At 38.0% G+C, this 22,207-nt stretch overlaps 1 long non-coding RNA gene across 1 annotated transcript in view; it reads left to right on the plus strand.

Moving 5' to 3' along the window:
• The window catches only part of LOC309848550, a 59,171-nt gene extending 41,205 nt beyond the window's left edge, over window positions 1–17,966 (plus strand). Inside the window, exons 3-4 of the long non-coding RNA XR_014303119.1 lie at window positions 17,552–17,603; window positions 17,693–17,966. This is a non-coding gene — a long non-coding RNA (uncharacterized lncRNA). The remainder of the gene's footprint in view (window positions 1–17,551; window positions 17,604–17,692) is intronic.
• The last annotated feature ends 4,241 nt before the right edge of the window (window positions 17,967–22,207 follow it).

Below are 22,207 nucleotides of genomic sequence, written 5' to 3' on the forward strand. Positions count from 1 at the left end.
TTTTAGTCATCATTTTTATGTAATGCATTCCATAATTCCTTTCTTCATAGTTTCTAATATATAACTCAAAATCTACTTATTGGCACATTTATTTGTTTTAAAAATGAAGTCAGATTTGCAATTCTAGAAAATGATGGAGTGGGGTATACTTCTCTATATCCTTCCTGCTAAGTACAGCTAAAAACTCTGGACGTTATATAAAACACATAAAGACTGAAAAGTGGAATGAAGAAGGCATTCTAGTGAAGGAACTTTGGACATATAAAGCAATGAAGTTTCCTGCTTTTTCTGTTTGCCTTATAGACCTTGTATTTGGCACTAAAGAAGCCAGAAACACCAACAGGGAAAGGCAGGGGGGGGATCCGTTCTTTCTAACCAAGGATCAAAAAAGGGCTGCCTATCAAGAGAAAAAAAATATAGGCAACAACCGCCCTACTTCAACTGCCATGGGAAAGGATGAAGCCATGCTCCCACTCCCACCAGGAAAGACCATATGGAGAGCTTAGAGTTCCAGCTCATTAGGCCATAACAAGGTATGCTTTCCTATGATAACAGTGGTGTCAGAGAAGGCCAAATATGGGGCCAAGACTTCACTACCACCAGGGGTAAGGACAGCTCCCTCTTCCATGGTGTCAATGAAGTCCACATGGGGAGACTAAATGTTGACTCCTACCCAACAGGGAGGCACCCTCTCCCAGGGTCTCAATGGAACCTGGACATCTACCCTACCTGAGAACAACTGAGTGATGTTCACCTTTCCCTACCAGTATGGAAAGAAGGGATCTTTTAGCAGAAGAGATCTACTAAAACTAAACATTTAAACAAAATTGAGGGTCACATCACACAACATTCAAAATGTGCAGGATATAATTTTTAAAAATCATCACAACAAGAATCAAAAAAATCTTAATTAAGTTAAGATAACCAATATACCCCAACACCAAGATAACACAGGTGGTAGAATTATCTGAAGAGACTCAAAGCAGCCATGATAAAAATATTTGAGCAATTATGAATGTAATTTAAACAAATAAAAAGAAAAGGAAGAGTCAGCAAAGAAATAGAAAATCTCAGCAAAGAATAAAAGATATGAAAGAGAACCAAATGAAAATTTCAGATTTACAAAATATAATGGTCCCAATGTGAGTTCAAGAGCAGAATGGATGACAGAGGAAAGAATCAGTGAATTGGAAAATAGAACAATAGAAATTATCCAATCTGAACAACAAACAGAAAAAACAGGCTGAAAAAAAGAAAATTAACTGAGCCTTAGGGATTTGTGCCTAAAGCAAAAGATCTAACATTCATGTTGCCAAAGTCTCAGAACAAGACAAGAAAGAGAATAGTGCTAAAAAAGTAGTCAAAGAATTAATGGCTAAAAATCTTGTAAATTTGGCAAGAGATATACATCTACAACCAAAAAACTGAGCAAACCCTAAGAAGATTAAACCCAACAACATTCATGCCAAGACACAACATAATCAAACTTCTGAACACTAAAGAAAAGGAAAAAATTTGAAAGCAGCAAGAAACATTTCACTTGGGAGAAAGGGTTGAATTCTAAGATTTCTCATCAGAAAACATGGAAGACAGAAGAAATAGTAAAATATTTTTCAAGTGCTATAAGAAAAGAATTTTCAATCCAAATCTTATATGCAACAAAAGTATCCTTCAGAAATGAAATGAAAATTACATTTGCTAAAGGAGGAAGAATAAGAGAATTTGCTACCAGTAAATCTATCCTAAGAGAGTAGTAAAGGAATTTTATGAAACAGAATGGAAATACTGAAAGAAGAAATTTTGGAACATTATTAAGAAGAAAAAACTATGGAAAGAATAAAAATATGAATAAATACAATAACCTCCCTGCTCTGAGTTTTCTAAATTGTATGTGGTCAAAACAAAAATTATAATGTTTTCCGATATAGTTCTCAATGTATGTAGAGAAAATATTTAAGACAATTATATTATAAATGGGGAAGGGCAAAAGGACTTAAGGGGAAATAAGTTTTCTACAATTCACTCAATCTGATCAAATGTCAATGGCAGGAAATTGTGGAAAGAAATATATGTAAGATATCATATATATATATATGATATCTTATATATATTATATATAATATAAAACCTAGAGTAACCACTAAAAAAAATCCACACAAAGCTCTCTACTCATAAACATTATACATAAATAAAAATGGAATTCTAAAATACATTGAGAAACCCATGGGGAGACAGGAGAAAAATAAAAAGACACAAAAAACCAGAGGGATCAAATAATAAACAAACAAAAGATGACACACTTTAGTCAGAAATGTTGAGGTTGGCAGTGGAAAAAAGAGTAACATGTGGAATATCTTTGTGGTTATAGAACAGTTCTGTATCTTGATTGTCATAGTGGTTACATAAATATATACATGTGATAAATGACATGGAACTCTACACACACATTGTACCAATATCAGGTTCCTGGTTTTGATGCGTAAGATACAACCATTGGGGGAAACTGGGTGAAGAGTACATGAAATCTCTTTCTACTCCTCTTGCAATTTTCTGTGAATCTATAATTATCTCATAATTAGTTTTAGATTTAAAAAATGAAGTCAGACATCTTCTGAGATGAAGTCTGATTTGGTTGATTGGTTTGACAATGTGCTATTGCTATCTCAATAAGCTCTCTGTTGATCATTAATGAGCTTAGTTTTCTACTCTAAGCTTTAAAGTAGAAAAACTAAGCCACATGATAAAAGTATTTTATCAAACATATAATTCTAGCAAAATATAATAAAATTAACAATATATTTATTTTCCCCATTCTTTCTGAGTGTGTATTGTATTTAGATAAATAGAGTGCCTATAAATTTTTAAATAATAAGTACAATTTCCATCTGGTAAGTCTGATAAAGTCTTTTTGGTATACTGTACTTTCCGGAAATTGGAAACTCAAGTTCAGGAAGACAAGAGAAAATTGTAAAAATTTCCAAATTAAAGAAGAGCTTAATCATATATATCTAAACTGGATGATAGTGTGTATTAAATCATTATGATATTAGAATCCCGTTGGATACATTCAACATAGTGATGTAGGATGCCTCGGTGTCTCAGTCAGTTAAGTGTCTGACTTCAGCTCAGGTCGTGATCCTGGGATGGAGTCCTATATTGGGTTCCCTGCTCAGCAGGGAATCTGCTGCTTCCTCTGCCCCTCCATCTGCTGTGCTCTCTCTCTCTCTCAAAAATAAATAAAAATTTGTAAAAAATTTTAAATAGTGATATAGTAGTTTCATATTTAAATATAAGTATTTATAAAGTACCAGAAATATCGTTCTTTGCAATTACTTAAACTTATAATGAAAAATCTTTGAGATCAATTTGAAAATGTTTGGGAAGTCAATTAAGCAAAAAATGCTGAAAGACCATATACATAAGCCCAGTATCTAACAGAACTGCCCTTCTTCCCCAGTCCACTCTGGGCATTGACCATCTATCACCACCACGTGACTTCATAGCCACTCACATTGGACTTCTAGGATTCAATCTCTCTCCTGTTTCCACTTCTGTCTTAGTCACTACTGGACCTTCCTAGATCCAGTCTTGGAGTCAGATGTTCTGGGTGTGGAGACAAAAAGACTTTCATTGTCATCTAAACAAAGAGTAAATGGGGGGAGGGAGCCTGGGAGGCTCAGTCAGTTGAATGTCTGCCTCTTGATTTCCATTCAGGTTGGAATCTCTGGGTTATGAGATGGAGTGCCCCCAACGCACAGGCACCAGGCTCCAGTTTGGCAGAAGTCTGCTTCTTTCCATTTTCCTCTCCCTTTGCACCTCTACCCACTCACACTTGGCTGTGAGCTCTCGCTCACTCGCTCTCAAATAAATCTTAAAAAAAAAAAAAAGAAAAAGACTAAATGGGAGGGTTAGTCAAGGAGGTTTTGTGTCTGGAGCACATTTGACCTAGGACTAGTTCTGACCCATTTGATCTTTTTAATGGTGACTTTTTCCACTCTTGATCTTCTTTACAAATTTTGTTTAAGAAATAGTTATAAAAAATCTATACACCAGAGATGGCACTACATGCAGGAAGATTTTACACACACACACACATCACTTGGCTTTCAAGAAGCTTACACCTAATAGATTTCAATAGATACCAAACAAATAAATGAAGTACTGAAGGAAAGGTGCAGTAATAGAATATACAGAAACACTATATATTTCAAATCTAAGATACAATGGATTATAAAACGTACCATTATTTTATGTACCATTAAGGAAAACTACTACCACTCAAATTATGACACAATACTTTCTTATCATTTAGAATCTTTATTTTATGCTTACTGAAAGGACTTTTAAAACTTGTTTAGATGTAGAGCTCTATCATACTGCATATATATTTAAAGGAAACTATAAGTGAAGTAAATTAAGGTGTTCCTCAATCTCTTCCAGTTCAAAGTTTATCTTTTTAATACCACTATTTGAGTCAGATTTTCTAGGACAGATTGTCTGTGTCCTTCAACACAGTATTGGATTTTCTTTCAAGCTAATAGTCTTTCTGCAAGTATCTGCAAGTTTTAATGATGACCCTTTCTAGACCTTAAAGAGAAGTTGTCGACAAAAGATTTCAAACAATTAAGACTCATGATCCTTCTTTGAAAGCCTTCCTAAAATGGTTTGTTGACAATGAGGGTTTTGCAGTTGTTCAGTCATAATTCCACAAGCAATAACTAACTCCATGTACATGCGTGAAACAACAAGCATGCAATGACTGCTGCTTGGCCACCAGCGATCACAAGACACCAGCAATGATAAAGGCATAGGGGGCAAGTAGTGTGCCTCAGATTTGACTTAGTATGAGAGTATAAATGAAGAAATTATTAATTTTCTCTAAGATGATCTGGGATAATTCTCAGACAAGGCCATGTTTGAATATGTTTTTTGTTTTGGTTTTGGTTTTGGTTTTGTTTTATTGCTAGAGAGGTCTCCATCAAGCAAGTAAAAGGAAGGGGAGGAGAAAACATGGAGATATGAAGCAACAGGGGACACAAGGTATAAATTAGTTGATGAGCTTAAAATAAGCCTGGAAGTCACAAGGACCCTAGATCTCAAAATAAGAAGCTTAAGTTCTTGGAAAAGATGGCAGAGTAGGAGGATCCTAAGCGGAGATACAGCATAGAAACAGCAGTTTAAAAAGTGCCTGGGGTATGTATGGAGATTCATTTACTAACTTTATTACATATGCTGGAGGGACACAGATCTTTATATTTCTTCAAGAACAAAGGAGCTGGCATGTGCTGCATTCCCCCCTACCCGTGCCATCATAGACAGGCAGACACTTGTGAGAATACTTTCCAACTATCTTGATAACACATCATACCCAGTCCCCACATTCTTCGCAGATCTGCCACATTAACCCACCTGACGCAACAGGTATCTCTCCAAAACTGCTCTTGCCCCAACACACCCCACAACCAGCCCCTGCAGGGACCAGTGCCACCCCAGATTGACTCCTGCTTTGGAGTGAAGGTAAGAGAACCACATGCATCAGTTTGGCTGCAGCTCCAGCACACAGAGGAGGCAGACATGTGATCTGACTGTTAGCCCACCCAAAAACAAAACCTCTCAGTGGGCAGCACAGGGAGAGAACCCTTTAGTTTGGGGTCACTGAAGCCCCAACAGATGGATTAGAGACTGGCATCTGGTCTGTCTGCTGGCCTTGCCCACCAACAAAACCCTCTCAGAGGACAAGGCATGGCAAGCACCCTGCTGGTTGGTGCTACTGCAGCCTCAGCAAATGGGTTAAGGGCAGGGATCTCTCTGACCACTGACACGGCCCAACTGTAAATGGGGCAGCTCCAGACTGACCCATTAACGGCACAGGAACCAAATTCTGCCAACAACTGGAGAAGTGGGACATTGCTGTTGACTGGAATACAAGCAAGCATAACTCAGTCACAACAGTAGATTCATGCAACCCACACAGACATACCCCTTAAGCACCTGGTTCTGGTGAACAGGGGGTACTGTGCTACAGAGCACTATAGGACTCTTCTATACAAGGCCACTACTTCAAGATAAGGAGATGGAGCTGAATTTCCTAATGAAGGAAAAAAGATTAAAATGAGGAGACAGAGAAATAGGTCCCAAATGAAAGAACAGGACAAAATAATAGCAAAAGAACTAAATGAAGTGGAGATAAGCAATATGCCTGATAGAGAATTCGAAATGATAGTCAAAAAGATACTCACTGGACTTGAGAAAACAATGGAGGTCATCAGTGAGACTTTTAACAAAGAGACTGAAAATATAAAAAAGGGATGAAGAACTCAATAATTGAAATTTAAAAAATCCACTAGAGGGTATCAACAGCATATTAGAGGAGGCAGAAGAACAAATCAATGATCTGGAAGACTAGGTAATAAAAAGGGCTAAAATTAACAAGTCAGGAAATGACAAATGTTGGCATGGATGTGGAGAAAGGGGAAAGTTGGTGCAGCCACTCTGGAAAACAGTATGGAGGTTCCTCAAAAAATTAAAAATAGAGCTACCCTATAACCTTTCAATTGCACTACTGGGTATTTACCCCAAAGATATAAATGTAAAACTGAAGGGGCACCTGCACCACAATGTATATAGCAGCAATGTTTGCAATAACCAAACTATGGGAAGAGCCCATCAACAGATGAATGGATAAAGAAGAGGCAGTACACACACACACACACACAGGAATGCTACTCAGCCATAAAAAAAATATATCCTAAAAAACAAAAGTCCAGTCCCAGAGGCTCCCGTGTGGCTCAGTCAGTTAAGTGTACCACTATTGATTTAAGCTCAGGTCATGATTTCAGGGTCATGAGATTGAGCCCTGGGTCAGGCTCCACACTCAGCACAGAATCTGCTTGAGATTCTCTCTCTCTCTCCCTCTGCCCCTCCTCCTGCTTGTGCTCTCTAAACAAATAAATAAAATCTTAAAAAAAAAAATGAGAGCTTTTTATCCAAGGTCATGAACAAGATACCCACTCTTGTCATTTTTATTTAAGGTAGTACTGACAGTCCTAGTGACAGCAACCAGATAAGAAAAAGAAATAAAAGGCATCCAAATTGACATGAAATAATTGTTACTATGTGCACATCTCATGATATTATATATAGAAAATTCTAAAAACTGCACCAAAAAACCAGTAGAACTGATAAATGAAATGAATTCAGTAAAGTTAGGGTACAAATTTAATGTACAGGAATATGTTGCATTTCTATATACTAATAACAAAGTAGCAAGAGGGAAATTAAGAAAAAATCTTGCTTACAATTGCACAAAAAGAATAAAATACCTAGAGACAAACTTAACCAAGAACGTGAAAGACCTGTACTCTGAAAACTATAAAATACTGATGAGAAAAATTGAATGATATTCCATGTTCATGGATTGGAAAAGCTGATACTGTTAAAATGTCCATCCTACCTAAAGTAATTTACAGATTTAATACAATCCCTAATAAAATACCAACAACATTTTTCATAGAAATAGAAAAACTAATCCTAAAATTTGTATGGAACTACAACAGACCCCAAATAGATAAAAAAAATCTTGAGAAAAAAGAACAGAGCAAGAGGTACTGTAATCCCAGATTTTAAGATATACTATAGTTATTGTAATCAAAACAATATGGTTTTGCTACACAAATGGACACAAAGATCCATGGAAGAGAATAGAGTGCAGAAATAAACGCACACTTTCGGGGCCAATTAATCTATGACAGAAGGCAGGAGTATCCAATGGGGATATTCTTCAACAAATGATGTTGGAAACTGGACAACTGCATGCAAAACAATGAAACTGGACCACTTTCTTACACCATACACAAAAGTAAAGTCAGAATGGATTTAAAGGCCTAAATGTGAGACCTGAAGCCATAAAGTTCCTATAAGAAGACACAAGCAGTATATTCTTTGACACAGGCCATAAAAACATTTTTCTAGATCGGTCTCCTCTGGCAAGGGAAACAAAAGCAAAATTAAACTATTAGGACTACACCAAAGCCAAAGCTTTCATACAACAAAGGAACACATCTACAAAACAAAAAGGCAACCTACTGAATGGGAAAAGATACTTGCAAATGATATATCTAATAAGGGGTTAACATCCAAGATATATGAAGAACTTATATAACTCAACACACACACACAAAAAAAAAACCCTGAATAATCTTATTTTTAAATGAGCAGAAGACCTGAAAAGACATTTTTCCAAAGAATACATACAGACGGCTAACAGATGCATAAAAAACATGTTCAATGTCACTAATCATCAGGGAAATGCAAATCAAAACCACAATGAAATATCACTGCAAACAAATAAGAATGATTACTATCAAAAAGACAAGAAGTAGCAAATGTTGGCAAAGATGTGGAGAAAACGGAACTCTTGGGCACTGTTGGTGGGAATGCAAACTGGTACAGCCTTTGTGGAAAACAGTATGGAGGTTCCTTAAAAAATTAAAAATAGAATTACCATGCTATCCAGTAATTCAACTACTGGGTATTTACCCAAAGAAAAAACACTGACTTGAAAGATATATGCAGTCATATGTTTATGGCAGAATCATTTATAATAGCCAAGATATGGAAGCATTCCAAGTGTCCATCAATAGACGAATGGATAAAGAAGAGACAGTATGTGTGGAGACATGTGGATATAGGTTTATAGATATAGATGATATATCGATATAATTCAGCCATAAAAAAGAATGAAATCATGTCATTTACAACAACATGGATGGACCTAAAGAGCATAATGCTAAGTAAAATAAGTCATAGAGAAAGATAAATACCATAGGATTTCACTCATATATGAAAGTTAAGAAAGAAAACAAATGAACAAAGAAAAAAAAAAAAAAAGACACTGAAGTATAGAGAACAAACTGGTGGATGCCAGAGGGATAGTGAGTGGGAGGGATGGTGAACTAGATAAAGGGGACTAAAATTACCCTTATCTTGATGAGTACTGATAAATGTCTAGAACTGTTGAATTATTATATTGTACATCTGAAACTAATATAACACCGTATGCCAATTACATTTGAACTTTAAAAAAAAATTAGAAGCTTAGATTTTGTTGGGCAGACTCCATGAATAACTAAAATTTTAAATTGGAGTTACATTGATCAGAAAGAAAACACTCCAGTCCCCAGGTGGTTGCACAGAAGGGAGGCCAAGGCTGTGATCATCCAGTCTCAGGTCACCTGGCCTGGGAGCCACGCAATCTTCAGCAAGATCATTTGTGAGGAAATCCCAGCCAAAATCATTTTTTGAGGGCAACCAGTGCCTTGCTTTCCATAACATTTCCCCTCAGGCACCAACACATTTTTTTGTGATACCCAAGAAACATACCCCAGATTTCTGTAGCAGAAGGTGATGATGAAAGTCTTCTTGGCATTTAGTCATTGTTGGCACAAAATGTGCTGCTGCTATGGGCCTGAAGAAAGGTTATCAAATGGCAATGATTGAAGGTTCAGATGGGGAACTGTCTGTCCATCATGCTCATCTCCCTGTTCTTGAAGGTTGGCAGATGAGTGAGCTGACTTCCTGGTTAATCATGTTTTAGAGATTATTTTCCCTTCTCTAGACAATGATCAATATTGCAAGTTCCAATATGTTAAACAGTACACTGCTTTTTCCCAATGTATGGAAAGATTGAGGAAATAATTTTAAAAACCCAGACATAATAAAATATAATGTTGCATGGTTAAAAAAAAGAAAAGACTCCAGTTGCCCAGTAGAGAAGAAGTTTAAGAGGTGTTTTGCTAGAGACTAAGGAAAACAGGAAAGAAAACTTGTGGCAACAATAAACCAAAGATGATGGATGGATGCTATGACGACTGCAGGCCTCCCAACCATGCTATACAAAACCAAACCAGCGTCTACAGCATCAACATCCATGATGCCATGAATACCAGGCTCCAGGGCAGTTCTGAGGAACTCTCCAGTAGTGGTCCTTTGCCTTCAACTTTTCACATCTCAACTAGGTCTAGCAAAAGAAACATGGTGGAAGCTTACTCCGATTCAACTCAAGCAGTATTGAGCTTCTACAATCAAAGAGCCTTCCAGGTACTCTTTAGTGGAAGGCTAGCCATAGGAACTCGATAAAGCTTCTGTTCTTCAGAAAATATAGTAGAGACTCAGACACTTGCTGACAGGGAGAGAGAGAACAGAAGAGAGGGAGGAAGGGAGGAAAGAAGAGAGAGAAAGAGAACTTTAAAAAAAATCAACCTTCAAATAGGAAATGCTTTTGTACTTTGAAAGTTTAAAGGGTTTTAGCAGACAATAGAGTAAGACATCTGAAGACATTACTTCACACAGGGCAAATTCTGGTAAATTTCTCCATGCTTCCTCTTATCTTTACCCATCTCCATTCATCGCATGAGGACGAGAATTAAGAGCTATTCCATTCTCTCCTCTGCTTTCAAGACTCCAATTTTATATGTTAGACCTTTTTATACCATTCCATATGTCCCTGAGGCTCCATTCAGTTTTTTCATCTTTTCTATCATTCAGATTACATAATTTTTATTAATCTATCTTCAAATTCACCAACTCTCCTCTATTACCTATATTCCACTTATTAATTCAGTAACTTTTTAAATACAGATACTGCCTTCTTCAATTCTAGAATACACATATGATTCTTCATTATGTCAGCTGAGATTTCCTGTATTTTCATTCACTACAAATGTATTATTCTTTATGTTCTTAGGATGACTGAATAGCTGCTTTAAAATCTTTTCTAATTCTAACATCTTGCTCACCTCAGAGTTTGTCTTTTCTTTTGAGAATGGGTCCTATTTTCCTGATTCTTTGAATTTTAAGTTATTTGAGATTGTATCCTCAATATTATGTTTTAGACACTGAATTCTTTCATGTTCCTGTAAAGAATGTAGATTTTCTTTTTTATCAAACAATTATTTGATTGCACTCAAACTGAAAACACTGCCTCCTGGGGAACACCTTATAGGTTATATCGGTTCTTTAATCCTTAGCTGGAGTCTCCCCAACGCATGCGTGGTTTGACAGCCAAAGGTTTAGGCAGAGTTTATAATAGAACTTGCTCTCTGTCTTGAATTCTTTGGAATTTCCCCTTCACTTGCCAATAGCTCTGGTTGTCCCCAATACTGTCCTCTGGTTCTGTAAGACAAAAAAATTGAGAATTTTCTTTCAGAATTTTACTGACATGTTGGTGCCAACTTTGGCTTGCCCCCAAACTAAATACTATTGAAAAATGGGTAATTTTTCCATTAAGTGCCCTTTTTAATTTTTTTTATTTTTTTAAAAAGATTTTATTTATTTATTTGATGGAGAGAGAGATCACAAGCAGGAAGAGAGGCAGGCAGAGAGGCAGGCAGAGAGAGAGGGAGAAGCAGGCTCCCCCGCTGAGCAGGGAGCCCGATGCGGGGCTCGATCCCAGGACCCTGAGATCATGACCTGAGCCGAAGGCAGAGACTTAACCCACTGAGCCACCCAGGCGCCCCAAGTGCCCTTTTTTAAAGTGTCAACTCCTCTAGAGAATCTGCCAGCTTTTGTTCACTCGCTGGTGCCCTTAAGCTATTGGTTTTTCTGTTTTGTTCAGAACTTACAGTTATCAGCAGGAGGGTGAGGCTCAGTAGGAGCTACTCATCCATTCTGGAAGGAGAAGTCTGATTATGACTAATCCTAGTTATTTTATTTTAGTAATCTCCACATCCAACGTGGGGCTCAAACTCATGACCCTAAGATCAGGAGTCACCTGCTCTTCTGACTGAACTAGCCAGGCATCCCTGACTGATCCTAATTATGATTTATAATTATGGAGTCTTTACTCTGTGTAGGAACTGTGCTTTATAGATCTCATTTAATCCTATAAGAATCCCAGAAGGAAAGGAAGTGTCACTGTTTACATTTTACAGATAAAGCAATGGAAGATGAGAAGATGGAGGTCATACTCTAACAGAGTATTCATAACAGAATCAGACTCGAGTGTTTTTGGAGACTAACGTCCATACTCTTACTGCTTTAAGAAAGAAAATTAGCTCTCACTACCAAAAGGTACCCTGAGGCACCAAACACTGCCTTAGGCAGGTTTCTTAATCAGAAGCCAACTTTTAACCAGATGATTGCAGGTGCTTAGAAATTCATCTTTTTACTAATTTAAAGCAGTGTTTCCCCGTCTTGGCTTCTCAGAAGGATCACCTGAGGCCAATCTCTGTCTTCAGATCACAGATTTTGTAAATCAGTCTCCAGGGGCAGGGGCTGAAAATCCAAATATTAAATAGGCACTGCAGATAATTCAATGCTCTTTCCAGTTTAAAAAACACTTATTTAGAGAAAGGAGCACCTGGCCCAGAACTCTTTATTCCCAAATCTGTGTGACCTGGTGTAAATAATGATAGTCATAAGAAATGCTAATGATCCCCTAGGTCTGACCTCAGGTCTGGCAGGCTCTTAGTAGTTTACATATAGTATCTCCTTTAATGTTCCCACCAAACCTAGAAGTCATTGAAAGTTTTTATGAGGAAACTGAGGCATCTGCTTACCCACAGTCATACCAATGAGTGGAGGACCAGTAGGCTCTTTGACTCTATACTTGTCTTCGTCACTGCATTACTCCATTTCCAGATGTTCCATCTACCCAGTCTGCCACCATCACTCCTGAAAAGAAGTTTGGGTAAACACGTGGCAGAATACATGTTTCCCAAGTACCCAAGGTTAGCATTCTCAGCCTGCAGAGAGTCGTTCTTCCTGTCGGAACCACTGAAGCTTTGGGTTGTATGCAGGGAAGCTTCCATTCGATTACTTTCAGCAGGAAGGTTGAAAAAGAGTAGAAAAGAAGCTGGAAAGGTCCACCAGTTGATTTATAGCGTGCGCCACATTATTTCCACACATGTACTACAGAAGTCTCTGCTAGGTGCTAGTATATAAACCAGATGAGGAATTTACAGTCTAAGGAAGGAGGGAGACAATAAACAAGAATACCAACTGTTGCAAACGGACCTGTTGATCATATGCACAATCCTTGGGGTTTTTTATAGGTTGTGGTAGCCACCAAAGAAGTTTGAAGTGGGTAAGTAGGCTATTTCCTTATAACAGTTTATGCTAAAAGAAAGTTTCAGAACAATAGATGTCTATTTCTATTTTCTTATTTCTTGAGAGAGAGAGAGAGACAGAGAGAATGAGCAGAGGAGGGGCAGAAGGAGAGAGAATCTCAAGCAGATGCCACACTGAGTGCAGAACCTGACATGGGGCTTGATCTCACCACCCCAAGATCATTACTTGAGCCGAAACCAAGAGCCGGACACATAACATTCTGAGCCACCCAGGTGCCCCACCAATAGCTGTTTATTAACTAAAGCTATTAGCAAAGCAAGTATCAAAAAAGAACAATCCGTAGGGCTTCTATAGGCTGGATAAGGCCTCTACTCTCTTTCCTTTCAGATGCTTTAACCATTAACTTTGCATGAAAAGCTCCTTCTAGTTCAATAGCAAATTTCCAGAGGCAGGATAGTCACCCCAACACCCTGACAGAATACAGAATTCATGGCTACAACCAGATCTTTTTAAGTGCAAACCCTAAGGGTACAGTCAAAAGCTTGCTGGATTCTTATTCCCTATTCATGCTTTTTATTAAACATCCAGTGTATATTAAATGCCTTAATTTCACAACGAACAGCTCATTTCTATTCCCCACGTTAAGCAACAGGTTACATTTTACGTAAATCAAGACCTGTTTCTGACAGCAAATATGCCAGTTAAAACAATCTGTTGTTGGTGGACATGTGGATAACATGAGGGCCTGTGCTAGCTACCTCTGGAGTCCAATCCTTCCTAATAGAATGTTATCTGACCTCTCCACTGTACCTAATTAGCACACTTAGCTGACCACCTCTTGACCTTGCTTTCTACATCAATCCCTGCGTATCCCTTTAACCCGAGTTTTACATTTTATCGTATCATATTGTAACGTTAAAGAACTCTAAAGATAATTACAGGCACTGTAACAATAACAAATAGGAAATTAGAAACCCTGGTAAGTACTTTTAAAGAAGCCCGTTACAGGGTGTTTTGACAGAGAATTAGAAGGCAAATCAGTCTCATCGCACAGGGGCCCCATGGCTGGACAAGGGGAGGAGACTTTGAGAGTCAGGGATCAGCTCTCCTACTTTTCTTTCTCCGAGCCTCAGTTGTTCAGAAGCACAAGTAGTAATGCCACACAGAGAGTGTTCAGGGAGGTGGCAAGAATAGGAATTCTGGAAGTCAGAGAGGACAGATAACATTAGTGCCAGAGATCAGCAGGGAAGCTTCCTGAAACACCCTAACTCATAGCTTCCCCAGAACCAACAAAGTTTATGGAGCAGTCTCGGTGGTCCTGAGACAGGAGGACTCCTCAGAGTGTGTTCAGTTCCACACACCAAGAGCCCTGCTGCCTCCCATTACCTAGCTCCCCACTGTCTTGTCACTCCCTCCTCCGCTAGGTTTCCTCCTGGCTCCATCCTTCCTCTCCAGCCTGGTCAGTGCTTCTCTGGAGAAGTGATATCTGGCTGTTGCTACTTTCCAACACAGATTCCCTCCACTTCCAACTTCCTAAAAGATGATAACTAGTGGATTCCATTCATTTGTATACTTCTCCTCCTGTGTTTTCTTTGTTGTTACAGTAAAGTTATATTTTGCATGTTCATTATATGAAATCAATCAATATGTAAAAGAATAAGGAATAAATCAATAATCCCCTTAAATCTTACAACCAAAAGAGAACTAGTGTTAGCAAACTTTTAATTATCTTCCTACATATAAATACACAAATTTGTATAATTTTATATAAGTAAGACCATAGTAAACATGTTAGTTTTATTTCTTTTTTTTTTTTTTTAACATATTTTGGCTTGCTTCCACACTTACGCAGTCTAGTATAATCATACACAAATACGTACACATATGTGGGAGAGTTGTCATTGTTTTCAATAAAAAACATCAATTCTTCCCTTCATCTTTTTTTTTTTTAAGATTTTATTTGTTTAACACAGGGAGAGAGATCACAAGTAGGCAGAGGCAGGCAGAGAGAGAGGGGGAAGCAGGCTCCCTGCTGAGCAGAGAGCCTGATATGGGGCTCGATCCCAGGACCCTGAGATCATGACCTGAGCCAAAGGCAGAGACTTAATCCACTGAGCCCCCCAGGCGCCCCTTCCCTTCATCTTTTATCACTTAACAGTGCATTATGGAAATTCCTCCAAGCCAGTGGTTTTAAAAAATTTCATTCTTGGGACACCTGGCTGACTCAGTTGGTTAAGCATCTGCCTTCAGCTCAGGTCACAATCCCAGGGTCCTGGAATCGATTCCACATGGAGCTCCCTGCTCAGCAGGCAGCCTGCTTCTCCCTCTCCCTCTATGATCTCTCTTGCGCTCACTCTCTGAAATAAATAAAACCTTACCAAAATAAATTACTCTTTTTGATGGAAGCCTAATATTCCGTGGTATCAATTACCAGAATTTAACCATCCCCTAACAGGGGACGGTTAGCACCCCTTTTAGGTGATGCTAAGGATGTTGGTCCATTAGCAACACTTAGGAATTACTGTTTATCCTTACCCTCCTCCACCTGCTTTGGTAATGGAGCCTCACTATGACGTTCTATTACTTCTCTATAAAGTATCCCTCTTTATATTAGTTCTGTCCTCTACAGCAGTAAAGAACAGCTGGTCAGCACCTTCCTCATTATAACGTTTCATATCCTTGAAGAAAAACTTTAGGTTTTCCTCATTCTCCTTTTTCACCTGAGACCTGATTCCCTTAGCTTTATTCAATCATATCTAATCAGCTCACCATTTTTATTAGTCTTCCCTGAAGCCTATTTTGAATTTCCACCCCACCCCCACCCACTCCTGTCCCTGTCTTGGTTAGTAAGAAGATAGGAGGGGAAGGGGATGTGCCAACATAAACCTTGAATGCATAACTTTGGGGCTGTTCCTACCAGGGTCTCTTGGCCATATTTTATTTAAGAAGCTTCATAGAAGAGGTGTTTTTTTTTTTCCTTCAGTCCTTCATGTCAAAGATTATAGCATTCTACAAATGGATAGAAAATATTGGGGCGCCTGGGTGGCTCAGTTGGTTGAGCAACTGCCTTCAGCTCAGGTCATGGTCCTGGAGTCCCGGGATTGAGTCCCGCATTCCATGGGGAGTCTGCTTCTCCCTCTGACCTTCTCGCCTCTCATGTTCTCTCTCACCGTGTCTCTCTCAAATAAATAAATAAAATCTTTTAAAAAAAAAGAAAAGAAAATATTGGCCACTTTCTTCATATTTTCAAACATTTTCCTGCATCTTTTGATGACGAATGCCCCTTTATTTAGTCCACAAATATTTTTTGAATACTTAGAACATGCCAGACATTGTGAATACCACATCAAGTGGAGTGACATTAACTTCAGGGTCAGGACAACTTGTTTAGGCAGGTCCTAACAGCCTAGGAATATGAGAAATGTTTTCAACAACCCCCACCTACAGTAAGACTGAAAGATAATGTTGTGAAACCCAAAATTAGTTTAGCCTTTTCCATATCCACTGTGCATATAGAAATGGACCTAGATTATAGTCAACTTTATATTATCTACAAGGAGGGAATAATATATTCTATAATTCAAGTTGGTATACTATTAAAAAATAATCATTTCTGTTTGTCTTTGGGGTCTGTCCTAAAACATGCATATTACATTCAATGCTGTCATGGATGGCACTGATTAATAAAAAAAAAATGTCTGAATCTATCTTAGTCCTCAAATGGTAAGAGAGATGGAGCTCTGCATTCACGAGGGCTTGGCCATCATGACTTAAGCAACTTGCAGAGGCCCCCACATCCTAATACCGACACACTGGACTAGACATTAGAATTTCAATATATGGATTTGGCAGTGAGAAAGAAGAGAGGTGATAGATGACAAAAGTGCTCTGCTTATAGCAGAAACTTTTCTTTTCCCAATGGTTACTAGAGGATTTTCCCCATGCCCTGAACACTATTCTAGACTCTGAGGCTGCAAAAATTTGCAGGGTAAGTTGCATTATGCATTCTTGGCACTAGGCTTGTGGTTTGGGGACACCAGATGGTTGCGTCTGGTAATACTCTTCTCAGGTTACCCTGTGTGGTTGTGTTCTGCATATGAATGGTCTAATCCTCTTTCTACCAGTTATTCTGGCTTCTGCTGAATGAGTTTTGATTCCTAATGCCCAACAAAATATATGTAAATGATGGTGTTGAACCTATCTCAAAGAAGCAACAATAATAAAACTACGCCAAGAAATGAGAAAAAGTTGTAGGATAGCTCAAGTCTCTTTCAAGGAAATGACTATCGACAAATCTGTAGGTAATTGGAGCTTGGTGGAAGAGCTTTGACCTAACAATAGATATCAGACTTTATTGTAGGTGATGCCAGTCTGTGGCTTCCAAGAGTTTGAAGAAAATGAACGTTGGTTTATAGCAGGGCCCTACTTCCTTAAAGGGCTGTGCTAATCCTATGCTTTCTGCTATCCATTCCATTCCTTCCAGGAGCACATGGACCACATCCCCTAGAGAAGAGAGACAGGAAGTGAACTCAGAGGCAAGTGTTTGAACCTTCCACCCTCCAAACTAATTTTGAAACTTTATGTGAACATTCTAAATAAAGTACTAATGTATTAAATCCAACAGTACATTAATGTCGGGGACCGCCTCCGGCCGGGAAAGTCCCCGCCATTACAAGATGGCACTTGGCTCACTGCCAGCAAAATACGCTGCAAGTAAACAACGAACTTTCTGGCGAAGCCCGCCTAGAGGAGGACATAGTCATTGGCTGTTTCAAATTTAATCAGCATAGTAACAAGACTCTCATTGGCTCTCCCAATTGCTTGACCCCTTATTGGTCACCCTGCTGCATATAAGCTAAGGAAGTTGACGAAATAAAGGGAATGAAGCATTAACACCAAACCAGGCTTCTTGTCGTCCTTGCGGGTCGAGGGCGACACATTAAAATAATAATCCACGATCCTCAAGCATATTTGTATGGGAAATTTGTTAGTGCAACATTTAAAAAGTCAAAATAAGTAGGAAATACTGTAGATAATATTACATTCTGAAAAGACATTTGATAAAAATGTACTCCCATTCTTAGTTTTAAGGTCTCTAAAAATTAGGAATAGAAAAACCATTTTCCTTCCTGTAATGATGAACACCAGTCTCGAACCAAAAAATAATATACTCAATGGTAAGATACGTAAGCATTTCTAGTAAAATCTGAATGAAGCAAGAATGTCTACTACAAGATTATTACACAGAATGCATTTCTTCATTCAAAAATATATATTAAGCCCATACATTTTTCCAGGCACTGGGTGTGATATAAAGATGAACAAAAGAGCTTATTGTCTTGAAAGTTCTCACCAAACAAAAAGATATAAAGACACAGCTATTGGAAACAAGAAAGAAAATCATTAGTGTGATAGAATTTCAATCTCAAATGGAACCAGAGGTTATAAAATTTAAGAACCTCATGCATTTGTTGCCCTCAGGAAAACAAAACTTAAAGAGTGAAACACAGAGTTCCTTTGAATACCTGATTTACAGAAAAGTGATAATGTTGGAATTTTCTTAAAAATGCTAAGGCAGTTGGTCAGGGGTTGCCTTACATCAACCTTGGGAAGGTTTACTTATGGTTTCCAGAGGCATGAACAAGAGACAACGCAGGTCAGGCTGGTCTCACTGAATAAGCTGAACTGAGCTTTGTTTGTGTGAGTGGATCGGTTTTGTCTGCTCAGGGAATTCTCAAAGCTGGTCTCCACTCATTTTTGATTTTAACAAACTAACTCAACTCTCTCCTCTTTACATTCGTGGCAGGTAAACATCACCCACCCCAAACCCTCCACACAGTCACGGGTAGCTTGCGGCAGTTTGCATGTCCCGAATTGCAATTCCTCTGCTATTCCCAAATAAACTCATTTTTTTGACATTTTCGAGTTTGTCTCAGTTTACCCGTTTATGCAGGTTGACATTACTGACAGACCATGTATATTTATGTAGATAGTAATTTACGTAGAAAAAATCAGATAGTAAACTGAATATGAACTAGAATTGACAAGTGAGCTAAAAAACATAAATGTCTCCAAATTAACATTGGGAAGAAAGATTATTCATAAAGTAATAAAAAGTTAAAATAGCTAGGCATCTTACCAAGGAATATGCAACGCCAGAACGAAGGTGAAGCCACCCAAAATATGCCTCTTGGGCATATGGATTATTTTGAACTAAAGACCAGTGAGGGTTGACCAAGGTAGGATTTACCTCTCTCCCTAGCTACCTAAAAAAATAGAGCATGAAAGTTCCCTTTTATAAAGAAAATTTCCATTCGTGAAAGCATCCCCACCTGGAACATAAACTAGTCCTGAGCTAATTCTGAGGGATTTTTGTTTGCATAGAACAAGCCTTATTTATCACACAATTCCTCCCTTCCCCTTCCTGTAACTTGCCTCCGAGACCCAGAAGCCCCAAGTCCCTTGGCCTTTGTTTGGTGTGAGCTGGCACCAAAGCTCCAGTCTTCTGACCACTTCTTTGAGTTTTATTTCTACACAAAGTCCAATCATCAGTTATCATAAGTAACTAAGATTATTTTTTCTCTTGCTAATCTGTCTTTATTAGCGTGATTCTCAGGCCCCAGCCACTGAACCTAGGAGGACAGAGGAAGAGGTTTTTTTTAACCTTCTCTAAAAGGAAAGTATAGGGGCACCCGGGTGGCTCAGTGGGTTCACTATCTGTCTTCGGCTCAGGTCATGATCCTGGAGTCCTAGAATCAAGTCCCGTGACGGGCTCCCTGCTCCGCGAGAAGCCTGCTTCTCCCTCTCTCTCTCCCTTTGCTCCCCTGTTTGTTCTCTCTCTTTCTCTCTGTCAAATAAATAAATAAAAACTTTTAAAAAATATATAAAGTTTACAGAAAGATCCCAAAGAAAATACCAATAAATGGAGAGGCATACTAACTAAACAGAATACAATCTTGGTTTCTTCCAAAATAACATATAGCTTAAATACAATTTCAATTAAAATTGCAGTGATTTTTTTTTTTTTACCTTGACATAAGTGATTCTAAATTTAATCTGACAAAATAAAAGGCAACACTAGCCAAGAAAATCTTGAAACACATGAATGTTAAAGGAAGTCTTTCTTTAGCAGATATGTAAAATCTTCAGGACCACAGCGGTAATTTTTAAAATGTCTGCTTCTGAAAAGAGATTCAGGCAAAACAATACAAACAAAAACTTATAGGATGAAGAAGAAATTAGTCAAATGACTTGGGGAAACTTGACAATTTAGGAATAATCCATTTAGAAACTACAGGTGAATTTTAAAAGTTAAACATAAAAATAAGTTCCTCAAAAAGTTGGAATAGAATTACTCTAAGACCCAGAAACTACACTCTTGGTATACACCCAAAATAATGAAAAGCAGATATTCACACAAATACTGGTATATGAATGTTCATCACAGCATGATTCACAATAGCCAAAAATGAAAACAACCCAAATGTCTTATCAATGGATGAATGGATAAACAAAATATGGTGTATTATATAGTCATATAAAGGTTTATAGGTTATACATGCTCCAAGGTGGCTGGATCTCGAAAGTATTATATTAAGTCAGAGAAGCCAGACAGAAAAAAAGTCCCACATTGTGTGGTTCCATTTATGCAAAATATCCAGAATAAGTAAATTCACAGCCACTGAAAAAAGATTCATGGTTGCCAGGGCTAGGGGAGTAGGAAGTGGGGAGTGATTGCTTTATGGTTTTGGAGTCTGCTTTGGGGGATGGATAAATGTTTGGAACTAGATGTGATGGTTATAGAACGTTGTGAATATAATAAATGTCACTTAAAAATTGGTAACTTAATTATGCAAATTTCACCTCAATAGAAATGTAAATGAATAGAATTACAGAAAAAATATGAGAGTACATGCTCTTAAATCTGAATTTGGAAGTTTTCTAGATATAAAATCATGAAAGAAACAAGAGGAAAAGATAAATACACTTGATGGATGAACATGAAAATTTAGTTAATAATAAAATTGTACTATATAGATAGGTTTCTCAAGGAATACAAGTCATTAGGTCTCCAAACCTGCCCTTTCCCATTCACCTCCTCCCTGTTCCTCTAAGCACTACTAGAAAAATTCAGCTCCTTTTGTTAGTCTGATCTACAGCACCAGCTGGAAGAATATCAAACAGATGCATAAAATTGCTGTTTTGCACCTTGCCAACAGCATAGAATAAGCTTTAGTATAGGGTTTCTGAAGACCCTGTTTATGCCCACAAAGTGCTGAATTTAAAAAGGAGCAGATCGTAGCAAGATTTGCCATAAGTCTCAGTCTGGTTGATCTATAAACAGATTTTATTAGATATTTATTTAGATGCTCTGTACAGATTGCTTTAATTTTGAAATTAAGTTTCCAGGTTGGCAGTGGAATTTTAAATACTCGAATTGTAGAAAGGCAGCAGCTTTTAACCTTTGCACTTCTCTTTTAAAAGCTAATTAGGAAATTAAATCCAAAAGGACTGAATCCATAAAATGTTGGCTCTGTAATGCTGATGGAAAAATTCAAGTCACCTGCTCTTTTGGTGTCATCTTCTGATTAGTCATTGGAATGAGATATTCAAAGAATTTTTTAAAGATTTAAAGAAATAATTTAGGAGCTCCACAACCTTTGTTAATATTAGAAATTTTATTGCTTGGAAAATTAAATCTGAACAGAGAAATATTTTAGATTCTCTTATCACTCCTGGATAAACGTTCTCTTAATTTATTATACACTTGATCAGTCGGTAAACTTTCGGGATCGTTTATAGTGGTGTTGTCAGCTGGAGTTCCAGAACCTGCCCATTATCTCTGTAGGTGTCCTGGTGCCCTGTGTGTACTCACCACAAATGGCAGGAGCCCACTGGGGTTGTGGGGGAAGCACTAAAGCTTTTTCTACCTCCAAAGGCATTTCCAGCCCATGAGCACTGAAATGCTCAGCGGCATTCAAAATTCCCCTTTCCTTGAGCTGAAGGTTCCATTGACAGCTGTGACCCTTGACCTCTTCAAAAGAGTTGAAAATACCTCCTGACAGATGTAATCTTTTTTCTCCTTTGTCTTGAATATGCCCACAAGCCTATGAAATCCTACCAATATACATGGAGATGC

This window comes from Mustela nivalis (genome assembly GCF_964662115.1).
Source record: "Mustela nivalis genome assembly, chromosome: 15".
Taxonomy (NCBI): Eukaryota; Metazoa; Chordata; class Mammalia; order Carnivora; family Mustelidae; genus Mustela; species Mustela nivalis.